The sequence below is a fragment of the Acinonyx jubatus genome, chromosome C2, assembly GCF_027475565.1.
Source record: "Acinonyx jubatus isolate Ajub_Pintada_27869175 chromosome C2, VMU_Ajub_asm_v1.0, whole genome shotgun sequence".
Taxonomy (NCBI): Eukaryota; Metazoa; Chordata; class Mammalia; order Carnivora; family Felidae; genus Acinonyx; species Acinonyx jubatus.
Window position 1 is genome coordinate 125,112,542 of NC_069384.1, and position 14,032 is coordinate 125,126,573.

The 14,032-nt window shown below is 37.2% G+C and overlaps 1 protein-coding gene across 5 annotated transcripts in view; it reads right to left on the reverse strand.

Moving 5' to 3' along the window:
* Window positions 1-14,032, reverse strand: part of PPP2R3A (protein phosphatase 2 regulatory subunit B''alpha) — a 209,419-nt gene that overhangs the window by 172,733 nt on the left and 22,654 nt on the right. For 4 of the 5 annotated variants that reach the window (XM_027061792.2, XM_027061790.2, XM_027061791.2 and 1 more), the window contains exon 2: window positions 5,901-6,054. The exons of the other annotated variant lie outside the window; for it this stretch is intronic. The gene's annotated coding sequence lies outside the window, so the exon portion shown is untranslated. The remainder of the gene's footprint in view (window positions 1-5,900; window positions 6,055-14,032) is intronic. 5 annotated transcript variants of the gene reach the window in all.

Here is a 14,032-nt window from a genome sequence, read left to right on the forward strand (position 1 = left end):
CACTCGTATTGGATGCTGCTGAGACGTGAAAGCAAAACAAAAATTACCCACTGGATTTGCCAATGTGAAGGTCACTGGTAACCTTAGCAAGTGGGATTTCAAAGAAATTCCAGACTATGGGATAGTCCCAAAGACAATGTATGCACAAGAGTGATAAATACAAACACCTGTCAACATAAGTCCAAAAAACTCTTTCAATAAGTAAAAAGTTCTAAATGATAAGAAAGCATTGTATCATAGTTTTGAATTTTTTCTTTAAAAAAATGTTTATTTATTTTGGGGGGGCGGTGCAGAGAGAGAGGGAGAGATTCCAAGAAAGCTCTGCACTGTCAGCACAGAGCCAGACATAGGGCTTGATTTCATGAACCATGAGATCATGACCTGAGCCAAAATCAAATCAAGGGTTGGATGCTTAACCAACTGAGTCACCCAGGCACCCATAAATTTTTTGTCTTAATAGCACATGAAATGAGTGTTTCAAACAATCTTTGACTCGAAATATACTGCACAATTTTTCAGTATGAACATGTGTTGTATCGAAAGTAGAGAACAGAATACAGATGTCTCAGGAACTTAGTTAATTATTCTGCGTATTTACATTGATTCCACCTCAGGTCTTGCTGTGTCTGTGTGTTGCTCACCCACCTCCCAAGCTTTTTGTCTCTCCTGGTTCTTTAGTACCAACAAACTGCCTCAGTGGTTCATATCCAACTTTAGAGTTCATTCAGCACTTATTAGTTCTTCCACTTTAAGTGGTTTACAATTAGTCTCACAAGTACCTTCCAGTGGCTCCATGTATTCCTCCATAGAAAACTGCTATATGGCTATTTCTGATGAAGTGGATTTGTTGTGAAACAAAGGTACAGAAGCTGCAGACAAAAGTTAGGAGGGAGAGAACTGGATTTTGAAAGATAAGAGCTTACAATGAAGAAGGGATTAAACTAGACCTTATATTCAAAAAGGAATTCTATAAAGGCACAGAGATATCAAAAGGCCTTGTGTGTTTGGAGAATTATAATGAGTTTGACATTGCTGAAATTAAAAATGTACAGCATAGATTTTCAGTTTTAAGGTATCCTCTAACCAGTAAGAATAAAAACAGGAATGTAAATTCCATATTCAAAGACCCTGACTCCTGTAACCCCAAATCACTACATTTGAAGATAGAAAACAGAAGCAGGAATGATTAGTAAATGACTTAGCAGAGTAGGGGAGGAAGGCATACTAATGTCAAGCAAACCAATTCACCCTGAACAGCACAAAAAAGGTCTAGGTTTAGGAATGGGCTAGAATAGGGGCGCCTGGGTGGCTCCCTTGGTTAAACATCCGACTTTGGCTCAGGTCATGACCTCACGGTTCGTGAGTCTGAGCCCCGGGTCGGGCTCTGTACTGGCAGCTCGGAGCCTGAAGCCTGCTACGGATTGTTTCCCTATCTACCCCTCCCCCGCTTGCACTCTGTCTCTGTCTCTCAAAAATAAACAAACATTAAAAAAAATTAAAAAAAAAGAAAAAAGAAATGGGCTAGGATAGAGGGCTGCACATAGGGGGACTGTTTGAAAGTCCACAAAGGAATAGACCTTCCCAGTCTCACTCCACAAACTCATAAAATCACCCCTTCACCCTTTTGAAGAGAGAACGTTTATTTGCTGATGAAAAAAAACTTGAACCAGGAAAGCACCAACCTCAGGGGCAGACAGAGAGGATGGTAAAGGACTAGAATTTGAGTAAGTCTACATTCTGAATAAGCCCACTTTCCCCTGCCCAAGTCTAGGTCCCTAGAAACCAGGCTGATTACCTCTACCTCCTATCCACCAATGCGGATTAAAGAATCCTTTACTAGAGATTAGAAATCCCATCTAACCACATCACGTTACAGTGAAGTCTATTAATTGACAAATGTTACCCACAGAGAGCTTCCTCTCAGCTTTCTGGAGCCTCACTCTCATTTTAAATCAACTTTACTGATGTGTAATTTACATACAACAAAAATGTACATATTAAGTGTACAATAAGATTTAACAAGGACCATGTAACCACTGCCGTAAAAAAAGACAAAACATTTACGCCATCCTAAAAATATCCCTGTGCCAATCATTTCCCCTGATCTGCAGTATCTGACAATCACTGATCTGATTCTAGGTCTTCTTACAAATGTAATCATGCAATACACATACTTTTTAGTTTGGTTTCTCTCACTTAACACAATGGTTTTGAGATTCAGGCATGTTACCGCATGCATCAGTTGTATATTCCTTTTTACTGCTTAGTAGATATTTTACTACATGAATGTATCAAAATTTGTCTTCTCTACTCACCAGTTGATGGACATTTGAATCATTTCTGGTTTGGGTTAGCATGAATTAAAGCTGCTATGGACATTCAAGTAAAAGTCTTTGTGGATATACATTCATTTTTTCTGGGTAATTAACAGTGGAATTACTGAGTCATGACATGTGTACATTTAATTTTATATAAGCATGTAGAACTGTTTCCCAAAGTGGTTCTACCATTTCACATTTTCATCAGCAACACTTGGGAGCTGTAGTGTCTCTATATCCTTTTGGATACTTATTGGTTACTTTACTTTTATCCATTTTAGTGGATATGAAGTGGTATCTCACTATGGATTTAATTTGCATTTCTCTGGTGACTAATGATACTGAGCATTTTTTCATATGCTTATTAACAATTTAGATATATATTCTTTCATAAAGTGTTTATTCAACTCTTTTAGGTTGTCTTTGATTATTGAGTTCTAGAAGTACATTTGTATATTTTAGCTAGGAGTATTATCTTCTGATCTTTGGCTTTCAGTTTCTTAGCAGAAGCTTTTGAAAAGGAGGTCTTAATCCTACTAAATTCTAATAATCCGATGAATCAATTTCTCTTTTGTAGTTAATAGGTTGAGTTTGAAGATCACCCAGTAGCCATTTGTTCAAAAGACTATCCTGTCCCCACCAAAGCCTATCCCCATGTTGGAGTCTTTGTTGAAAAATAGTCATACACATAGGTTTATTTCTGGATTCTTTAACTCTCTTGTCTTTATATACTCCAATTCCATTTTGTCTTAATTATTATACTTTGAAAAACCTCACAGATGAACCCCATATCCTAGAAATATTGAAAAAACTAAGAAAAAGCTAGGTATGTCACGAATGCATAAAATATATGTAGATAGTCTACTTTATCATTTACTACCATAAAATATATGCAAATCAATTAAGAAAAGTTAAAATTTATCAAAACATACACAAACACAAACCATACATGGCACCATTAGGGTCAAGAAAAACATAAACAAAAGATGCAATATTAAATCATAACTGCATAAAATTAACTACAGTACATACTGTATTACTGTAATAATTTTGTAGCCATCTCCTGTTGCTATTGCCATGAGCTCAAGTGTTACAAGCATTTACTTGAAAGGCCATATGACACTGATCATCTCCATGAAAGTAGTTCTTCTCTCCAGTAAATTGCATACTGTAGTAAAAAGTGACTGCTATTAGTAAAGTTTTTGGAGAATCAAAAGTTACACTCAGATTTTCAACTGCATGGAGGGTTGGTGCCCCTAACTCCCATGTGGTTTCTAGGGTCAACTGTAGTAATGTAAATCCTCATTTTTTTTTTCTTTTTCAAAATTGTTTTGGCTATTCTAGGTCTTTTGTACTTTCATATCAATCTTGGAATCAACTAGCCAATCTCCACAAAGAAAACCTGCTAGGATTCTGATTGAAATTTCATTGACTCTAAATCTCCATGTGTTGACAACCGAGATCTTAATATCAAGTCTCCAATCTATATAATCCATGAACACAACATAGCTCTCCATTGATTTTAGATGCTCTTTAATTTCCTTCAGCAATGTTTATGGGCCTTTTATTAAATTTATTCCCAAGTATTTCATATTTTTTGATGCTAATGCAAATGATACTATTATTTTAATTTCATTTTCCATTTGTTTATTGCTGGTAGGTAGAAACATAGTTGATTTATGTATATTGATCTTGTCACTTGCCACTTCATTAAATCCATTTATTACAGTATTTCTTGGGTAAATACCCTGGGATGCTCTATGTAGACAATCATGTTGTCTGACAATAGAGATTGTTTTATTTTTTCCTTTACAATATATACTGTCTTACTGCCTACTATACTGGCTAGGATCTCTAGAACAATATTGAATAGAAGTGGTTGGTTCAGAAATCCTTGCCTTATACCTGATCTTAGGGAAAAGTATACTATCTTTCACCTATTAAGTATGATAGCTGCAGATTTTTTGATAGGTATTCTATCAGATTGAGAAAGTTCTCTTCTAGTTTTAATTTGTTGAGTTTTTAAGAAATCTCACATGGTTATTTAATTTTGGCAAATACTCATTATTCTGCATTTATTGAGATGATCATAATTTTTACCTTTTATTTTGTTAATGTGATGAAAAAGGGGAAAGAGAACTGAAATTTATAGTAGGAAGGCAAGACCTGATGTTTAAAATAAATGAATGACAAATTTGCAATATATGCATTTATAAATATGGCGGCAAATAATAAAAGAAATAGTTGAGAACAAATCCACAGTGGTTATCTCTGAGAAGTGGGCCAACTTGGGAGTAGAAACTGATATTTAAGTCTTTTAAGTGCTGATACTTTAATATGAGAAATAATATATAATATTTGATAATAAATTTTTTAAATTACAAATGAGTTTTAGAGAGATGTGAACATGAGGTGGGTGAGGTGGGTGTGTGTAAGGGTACAGGGGAGATGAATGCAGCTTCAGGCATGGTGGTTTGGGTGGAGTATCCAGAAGACATTTCTCATACAGAAGGATATACTTGGCAGTGAAGAGACAGGAGTTGAAATAAAGATTTGGGATAAGCACCAGACTTTGTGGTTTTAAAGCCACAACATGGACAACACTGACCAGGCACCCATGGAGAAAAGGGTCAAAGGCAAAACTCTGAGGAAGGCTGCCACGTACAGGGGGACGAAAAAGATGCAAGGAAGGAGACAGAGAATGAATTTTTAGAGGGCAGGAAGAAAACCAGCCTAGAAAACACAGAAGTCAAGGGAGAAAAGTTTTTCATTCTTTCAACATGCTGAATTACAAAGATTTTGCGTGCAAACAAAGCTTCTCTTTTATAGGTGTTTCTCCCTAATTACATGGAAAAATCTAGGACATTAAAACCTTAAACAAAATAAATGTAATGATGGAAAACAGAGGTTGGTGTTACACATATTTTTTATGTTGCTATTTATGTGTTCTATTTCAGGAAACATCTGCAGCTGAGAGTATGAGGTACAGAACTTCCACTGCTTATCCCAACTGCTGAAAGGGTTCAGGAAGAAAATGATCAACAGAAATCACAGACACAAAAGAAAATTGGCTAATACAGCCACATCATTTAGATGGGACACGTGAAGATGCAAAAGGGAAAAAAAATTATAGAAAAATACCTAAAAATTTTTTATTTAACAGAATACACAAGGTGCGATGATTCAGAAGTAATGAGTCATTTAGAAATAATAAAACTATCAGTCTGCCTAGAAAACACAGGCACTATTTGGTGGATGACTCAGTATGGAAACTGATCCCAAGAGAACAATTTAGAGGAATACAAAAACATATACCATTAAACTACTTGGAAGATAAAAAAAGGAGACCTGAGTATTTTGTTATGTTCACTTCAAAAATAGGTGAGAAAGTAAATTAGGAAATCTCTTAGAAGGCAAGATTTTTCTGATGCTCCAAGAAACTGAATACATGAATATGAAAGACAATTAAAGCTTTAGGTTTAGGGCTAATGTCTTAATAATAAGAATTAAGGTAAAATAAGAGTATCTCAGCAGCAGGCCTACTTTGAGCATATGGGAATTAGAAAGTGTTTAAAAATTTACCTTTATTTTTACTCCAGTGGAGAAAAGGAAATATGGCTGAGGGGAAAAGTGCCAGGTCAGTGATCAAGAGCTTCTCATCCCAGCTTAGCTTCTGTACTGACCATCTCAGTAAGTTGGTCAAGTTGTTTCCTTCACTGGCATTTGATGTTCTCTTCTGGGAAAACAAGACAGAAGATGGCTCTGGGGTCTAGGGAACATGAGGAAAAACAAATTTTTTTTTCCTGTTTTGAATTAGGAAACAGCTGTATTTTGCTAAAAAACTTTTTTTATTATTTGATGTAGAAAAAAGTATAATGAACTGGCTATTAATTTTTAATGCATGTAAATTGAAAAGCTACTGATATCCTTTAGTGGCTCTGAAAGGAAAATTTACAGGTTAAAGTTCTACTATTCTATAATTTTTAAAAATTATTATATATTCAAAAACTCAACAATAGTTCTTTCTGCCAGTAGTATTTCACGTTACTTTTATTTAAATATTTTCCTTTTCTAAGTTTTTTTCTTATTTTGGAGGCGATCATATAAAAATAAAATCATATTCTATTGATAAAAATAATTTAACACTTTGGAATAACATATATTCAACACAATGTAAAAAACACTTGAGGGCCAGGTACTCTTCAAGATGAGGAAAACACGAATTCAGTGATTTTTGCCTCAAACAGCTTACAACACGAGTAGGCAGAGAAAGAAGACAACTAACCTTCATATGAAGGAAGGCATCCCAGAAAGGAGGACTGCAAAGTCTAGTCCTAGGGTAGAGTAGAAGTAGCTGGCTACAGGAAGCAAGGGAAAAATGCCTTGTGGACAAAGAAAGCAAGGCAGGAAGTGGCATGAGATGTGTGAGGAGCTACCAGGAGTTTGGTATTATTCCAGGATCAAATATGAAGACAGGCTTCGAGGCAAGTTCTGGTCAAAGTTGACAACAGATTTTAATTTCATTTTTATTAAGTAAATTATGAATCTTAAGAGATTTTATTCACTAATGCATATTAAGTACCCAAAATGTTCAGGACACTACAGAAAACAAACAAAGCTCTTGTCTTGTAGGAACTTATGGGATAAAAGAAATGAAACAAAAAGAATACATCAACTTATTCAATAGGTATTTATTGAGGCTCTCCTGGTCCCTGATGAAGATCACATTCTAGGGATAGTTCCTGTTAGAACATAATTTTTACATCATCCTTTCCCTTCCTGCCAAGTTAAATTTGGTACAAGTGATCAGAGATGCTTGTCAGAGCCAAGTGGGCAATTCTAGAAGATGACCAGGAACCTGGAGTAAAATAAATAGAAACAACTGCTTTAACAGGATGATAAGAGAATAGGGGAAAATCCCAAAGTATGGCATGGCTGTAAGAAAGCCAGGGAGGGGGCTTAGAATTGACTTCAATGCAATTTGGATTTGACAGATCAAAATTGTTGCTTACTTTTTTTTTTTTTTAAGCTTACTTATTTGAGAGCGAGCGAGAAAGAGAAAGGGGGGCAGAGAGAGAAAATCCCAAGCAGACTCTGCACTGTCAGTGCAGGGCCTGATGTGGGCTTGATCCCACAAACTGTGAGATCATGACCTGAGCCAAAAACAAGAGTCAGGTGCCTAACTGACTGAGCCACCCAGGTGCCTCTGTTGCCTACTTTTTATTTATTTATTTGTTTTTTTTTTTCAACGTTTATTTATTTTTGGGACAGAGAGAGACAGAGCATGAACGGGGGAGGGTCAGAGAGAGAGGGAGACACAGAATCTGAAACAGGCTCCAGGCTCTGAGCCATCAGCCCAGAGCCTGACGCGGGGCTCGAACTCACGGAACGCGAGATCGTGACCTGGCTGAAGTCGGACGCTCAACCGACTGCACCACCCAGGCGCCCCTGTTGCCTACTTTTTAAATAACAGTTTTAATCTTCATAAAAGTAATAACTATAGAAATAAAACTTACCTCCCGCAAAAAAAGAGAGTACACACATGCGATTAACACAAAGAGTAAAAAAAAAAAACAACACCACACACCTAGAGAGAGTATCGATGTGTACATTTTTGTAAATGTCATTTTTTGGCTTTATGCATATATATACAACGTAAATAGATATGAGGATTTTTATGAATGTGTCTTTTGTTTTAATGGTTATTTTTGAGAGAGAGAGCACATGCACGCAAGTGGGAGAGAGGCAGAAAGAGAGGGAGACAGAGAATCCGAAGCAGGCTCCAAGCTTTCAGCACAAGGCCTGACATGGGGCTTGAACCCACAAACCCTTGAGATCATGACCTGAGTCAAAACTGGATGCTCAACTGACTGAGCTACCCAGGCGCCCCATGAATATGATTTTTTTAAAAACAAAAATAAGAATTATAGTTTATTACTTGCTTTTTCCACTTAATATAGGGAAACATCTTTCCATGAAAATAAAAATGTACATCATACATCTTATATACCAAATCTACTTACTGAATTCTCTACTAAGGCACATTATCCTGTACAATAAGTAAGGCATAGAAATGAAGCAAGCACCAAGAAAATGATAAAACTGACTTTAGCTGTGGCAGCATTCTGAATATTCTAAAGGTGGAAAGAGATAAGACATATGGGAGCTCATGAGATTTTAGTGTTCCAGACATAAGATGAATAATGTCTGAATCTGAAATTCTTTGTGGATAAAAACTTTCCAAAAGGGAAACAACAACAACAAAAAAAGAGACTGCAACCCAGCACACACTAAAAATGAAGTAATTTCAAATCTTCACATCTGCAGAACAGATAGAATGTCAAAGCAAGCACTCAGACAACTAAAAACAGTGGGCGGACTGCCAGGGAAAATCCAAGTGCCATTCTAGCGGTCATCCACAACCACAGCTTTCCAAGGAAGTGACCGAGCCCCCCAAATTGTGCTCTGACAGTATATTAAGCCTTTCTGGTGAGATGCTAGGTAGACTTAAGACCACCTCCGTTTCCTCGTGTTTAGGCAGGCTCTGTGAGTTGCAAAGTATGCTGGTCAGAGTTCCCTTGGAAGCTGCCAATACTAGGCATTTCCCACTGCAACCAGAATAGCTCTGCTTTCATCTGTTTTATATACTGGATCTCCAAAAAATATTTCATTTGAAAAAAAAAGTTCCACAGCTAAACTATACACTTAAAATCACACAGGATTAAAGAAACATAACGTTCACCCTTCAGATTGTGTTAATAAATATAAAAACGCAAATTAATAATGGAGGGATGTGAAAGTTACCGTCTAACACCTTAGTTAAACACAGCATCACTAGCTGTGGGACAATCAGATAGTATGTACCTCTCTCAATATGATGCAATGTGAAGATCAAAGTATTACTTACGAAGTTCTCTTGCCAAAAATATTTAGCTTTAGCCAACTTTGGAGATCTAATGTTCAGTTATAGGAAATGTGGGCAGTAGCAAAATATGTTACTACCATAAGGAAACAAGAGAAATTCAAGGTATGGATCATTTTATAAGACAGTTGGCCTGGTCTGTTCAATAGACCAGTACCATGAGGGAAGAAGTACATGTATGGAGATGAGCTGGGGGGAAAGGAGGTCGAGGAAAACCAACTATAACGGCTCTGTGTTCTGAGGTGGGAGCACATCTTAACTGTTTCAACAAGAATGAGAATGCCACTGTGACTATACTCGGACTCTTGCTGGGTGAGATGCAGAGCTACTGAAGAACTCTGAGCAGAAAAATGACACGATCTGAATTACTTTTTAACAAGACCATTCTAGTTGCTGTGATAAGAGTTGACTACAGGAGACAAGAGAGAAAGCAGGGACTCCAAAAAGGGGCCAAATACGCCTGGAATAATCCAGGCAAAACATGATGCTAGTTCAGACCAGTTGATAGCAGGGGAAGCATGAGTAGTAGTCAGATTCTAAATAGAATCTGAAACAAGAGTCAACGGAACAGATGTGTGAGCTTTGTGGAAAAGAGGGAGGTCGAGATGAATTTACGGGTTGATTTTTAAAAACTGTTACTTTTTTGTTTTGCTTGAACAACTGCAAGAAGAGAACGGGCATTTTGAGACTAGAAAGACCACAGGAAGAACAGAACTGTCAGTAGGAGAGGGAGTGGTGGCAAGGAAGGTTACTAGTTCAGTTTGGGATGTTACTTTTGAGATGCCTGTGGACACTCAGGTACAGATATGCAGAATGCTGCTGGAGAATCAAGTGTAGATTTTAGGGGAGAGATTTGGGCTGATCCAAATTTGAGTCATATTTAAAGCCTTGAGACTAGAGGAGATGATAAAGGGAGGGAATATAGAAAGAAAAGAGAAAGAAATATATAGAAATGTTTATCCTATAATATATCATATTCTACAAGATTCTATAAATTTCTGTTAGAAGAAACATCCAAAGGCTGGGCCTTCTGGTACTCAAATACACAGAGCAGTACTATCCAAAGGAACTTTCTGTGATGATGACATATTTATATGTATGTTCCATTCAATAGGTAGCCACCATCCACATGTGGCTATTGAGCACTTGAAATATGGCTAGGCAACTGAATAACTGAAAATTTATTTTAAATAGCTACATGTATCTAGTGGCTATAGTACTGGAAAGTGCAGCTCTAGTTTGAAGAAGTGACAAGGAGTCAGGGGAGAAGTCTGAAAAGAAGTGGCCAGAGAGATAGGGCTTGTGAGACAATTCTCCACAGGTCTCTCATGTTTCTGCATACATTACAAGCAAGGCATGATCTTAACAGCGATATGATATTATATATTTGATATTAGAAGCCAAGTGTAGAAGGTGTTTCAAGGAGGAGAGTGATAACTCTGCTCCTGAATGTTAAGTCAGATAATTATTGAGAAATGACAGATATGGACATCACTAGTAACTGATAAGAACTTTTTTTTTTAATTTGAATTTTGGTTAGTTAACATACAGTGCAATATTGATAAGAGCAGTTTTGATGGAATTGTGGGGCAGAAATCTGTTTGGCTTGGGTAAAAAAAAAAAAGAAATGGGAGAAGAAAAACTAGCAACAAAATGTAGACATTTCTTTTTCAACTTTTACTGTGAAGTTCAGTGAAATAAGACAATAGAGGAGAAAGTGGTGTCAAGAAGGATTATTTTGAAGATGGGAGCAATAAAAGCCTATTTTTTCATGTGTAAGACAATGATTAAGAAGGGGGTAAATTGATATGAAAGAATTATGAAGACCTTAGCTAGGCTGGTTCTTTCACAGCAATGGGAGAGAAAGTAGGGTATATGAATACCGCTGCAGGTACTAGGTATCTGTGGTGGTAAAAGCTTGTAAAAGCTCTTTTTTTCCTGTTTCTTTTCTGAAATAGGAAGCATGGTCATCAGTTGAAACTGAAGAGTGGTGAGGAGATAGTGAAGACATGATGAGATTGAAGATATGCAATAGTCATTTAGGAGGAGATGAAACAGAAAATGACCGGAAATCTAGTATGACTTCCAGCAAACGTCATGGGTCCACTTGAAGTTATGATCATTAATTTAATGCAAGCTCAGCAGCAGGGTTTTACAGGCAAGGAACGGGCAAAGAATTAGATTTAATCAGCACTGTAGTTTAGCCAAGCAAGACTGCTGAAGTGAGAGAAGTGCAAAGGGATTAAAGATGTTTGAAAGGAACAGATGATAATACTGATGATGGAATCTAAGCCTCTTTCCTATCTCCTGAAATCCTTCCACTGACCCCTGTGGGACTCATAGGGAGATATCAGCAAAATCCCCATATCCTGGACCTCTTCTCAGAAGCTTTCTTCAGCTTCCTTTGCCTTCTTATTTAAACTGAAACTGGGCTCTGGGCTTTCCCCCTGAGGACACTGCTTTCCTTGTAGCCTTCTTAGATGATGACTCTTTTTCTCTTCCATGGCATTCGAACACGAGGCCTGGTAAATGCCTTTCTTGTTCCTCATTGCAACTTCCAGTCCAAATCCCTCTCCCCAAATCCCCTGCTCAGAGTTATGTATCACTAGATTCTACCACCCACTAGCCTTCCTTATTATGGTATTTAAGTTTCCCTTTCATTCCTTGATGAGTTTAGCTTTCGGTTCACTGTCACTCCAACACTATTTGTTACACTCTAATTGATTTCAACACCAAATAGATAATCCATCTGATATCCTGGCCTCTTAGTTTCTTGACCTTATCTCCACAATGATAATTTTGTTGATATTGTTTTCTACCGTGTCTCAGCCACTTTTTCTCATGGTCATACCTTAAGCTTTTAGAACATCTAAAAGTATCTTTTAATACCCATATACCTGAAGAAAAATTTACTGGTGAGTTCAGAGTAAGACCATCCCTCTGTAGGCCCCCACTGGAGGAATCAAAGGAATGGATATATATCAGACATAAGACCACCTCTACAGCAATTCTGCTGCCATTAACAACAGAGAACAAGGAGTGCAAGAAAGGAAGAACTAGGTACGCTTCCTCTTTTTGGCCTTTCATCTTGGGCTTGTATTCCTTAGATGAGAGGAAGAGGTATATGTGAAGGGTTGGGGTAGAGGCAGAGGCATGCTGCTATGCCTACTGACCCTTCTTATACTGGGCTCTCAAAGGGAAGATTACCATTATTACATCATCATTTTAAAGTATGCATAACGCCAAGTATTGTGCTGAGCAGTTAAAGGTATTATCTAATGTTCTTATGCCAACGTTGAGATTAACATTATCTCCATTCCACAGATAAAGAAACAGAGGCTAAGAGAAATTGAAATGGAAATACTGATCTAGGCCCAGGTTTCTCGAACATCAAAGCCCCCTCTGTCCTATAGCATATCCATATTAAGACTAGTGGAGCTGGGGTACTCAGTACGTGGTCCCTGCCATACTCCCAGATTTCCCAATTTCTAGGAAAAGAATGGTCTTGAAATCTTGGTAGACATTAAGAAGACAGGAAGGGGGCACCTGGGTGGCTCAGTCAGTTGAGCATCTGACTTCAGCTCAGGTCATGATCTAACACTCTGTGAGTTCGAGTACCACATCGGGCTCTGTGCTGACAGCTCAGAGCCTGGAGGAGCCTGCTTCAGATTCTGTGTCTCCCTCTCTCTCTCTGCCCCTCCCCTGCTCATGCTCTGTCTCTGTCTCAAAAATAAATAAAAACATTTTAAAAAAATTAAAAAAAAAAAAGAAGACAGGAAGAATGGAAGGAAGGAGATAAATATATAGAACACTGAAGTTATTGTAGTAGCCTGAATTACAAAAACAAGGTTTTTTCTAGCCCCAATTTTATTTTTTAGAAAGCTCGAAAACCTAATAAATTTATTAGTGATAAAATTGTGACACATAAAATAGACATATAAAAGAAAACCATAACAGATATAGTTAATGGAGTAAAATTTAAAGTCAGATTCATAAAACCAATGAATAATATTAATGCTACCTATCTGAACTTCAGACTGTATTACCAGACTATAAGTATATTCCTATTATTACCAAACTTTATAATCATAATTAAGAAAATGAGCTTGTTCAACAATAAAATTGACTCAGACATAATTAAAAGCATATTCACAAAAGGGATCATATCCAGAAATAGAATTATATATAAGACATGCCATAATGCCACAAATAAAGCATAATTTTTCAGAACAAGTGACCTGTGAGATTAAATCAACAGGAGAGAAATGGAAAATGCAGAAGACTTTAAATGTGGAAGAACTGCAATTATCAGGGCAAGAAAAAAAATGTAACACAACAGTGAAATAAGAGATTTGGTTTGGAGAAGACACATAAATACAAAGGCACAGTGCAAAGATTCTCTGGACAGAAGAAAAAACTTGGAAGTAATTTCCATTTATTCACAAAGTATTTATTAGGCATTTATAGCACTGCTATCATTTCTCAGGAAGATGAAAGGATTCAGGTGGCAGTGTGATAAATCAGGGATGAAGCAGAGATGGGTTAGAAAGCCACTGCCATTTATACATCTTCATCTCCCCAACATGTAGCCAGCACACAGCATAACAGAGGATGCAACAGTATTTTCTTGTTTTTTTGGGTTTTTTTTTGTTTTTTTTTTTTTTAGAGAGAACGGGAGAGAGAGAGAGAGAGAGAGAAAGAAGGAGAACACCACAAGCGCAAGTGGGACAGTGGCTGAGGGAGAGGGAGAGAGAGAATCTTACACAGGCTCCAAGCCCAGCATGGAACCAGA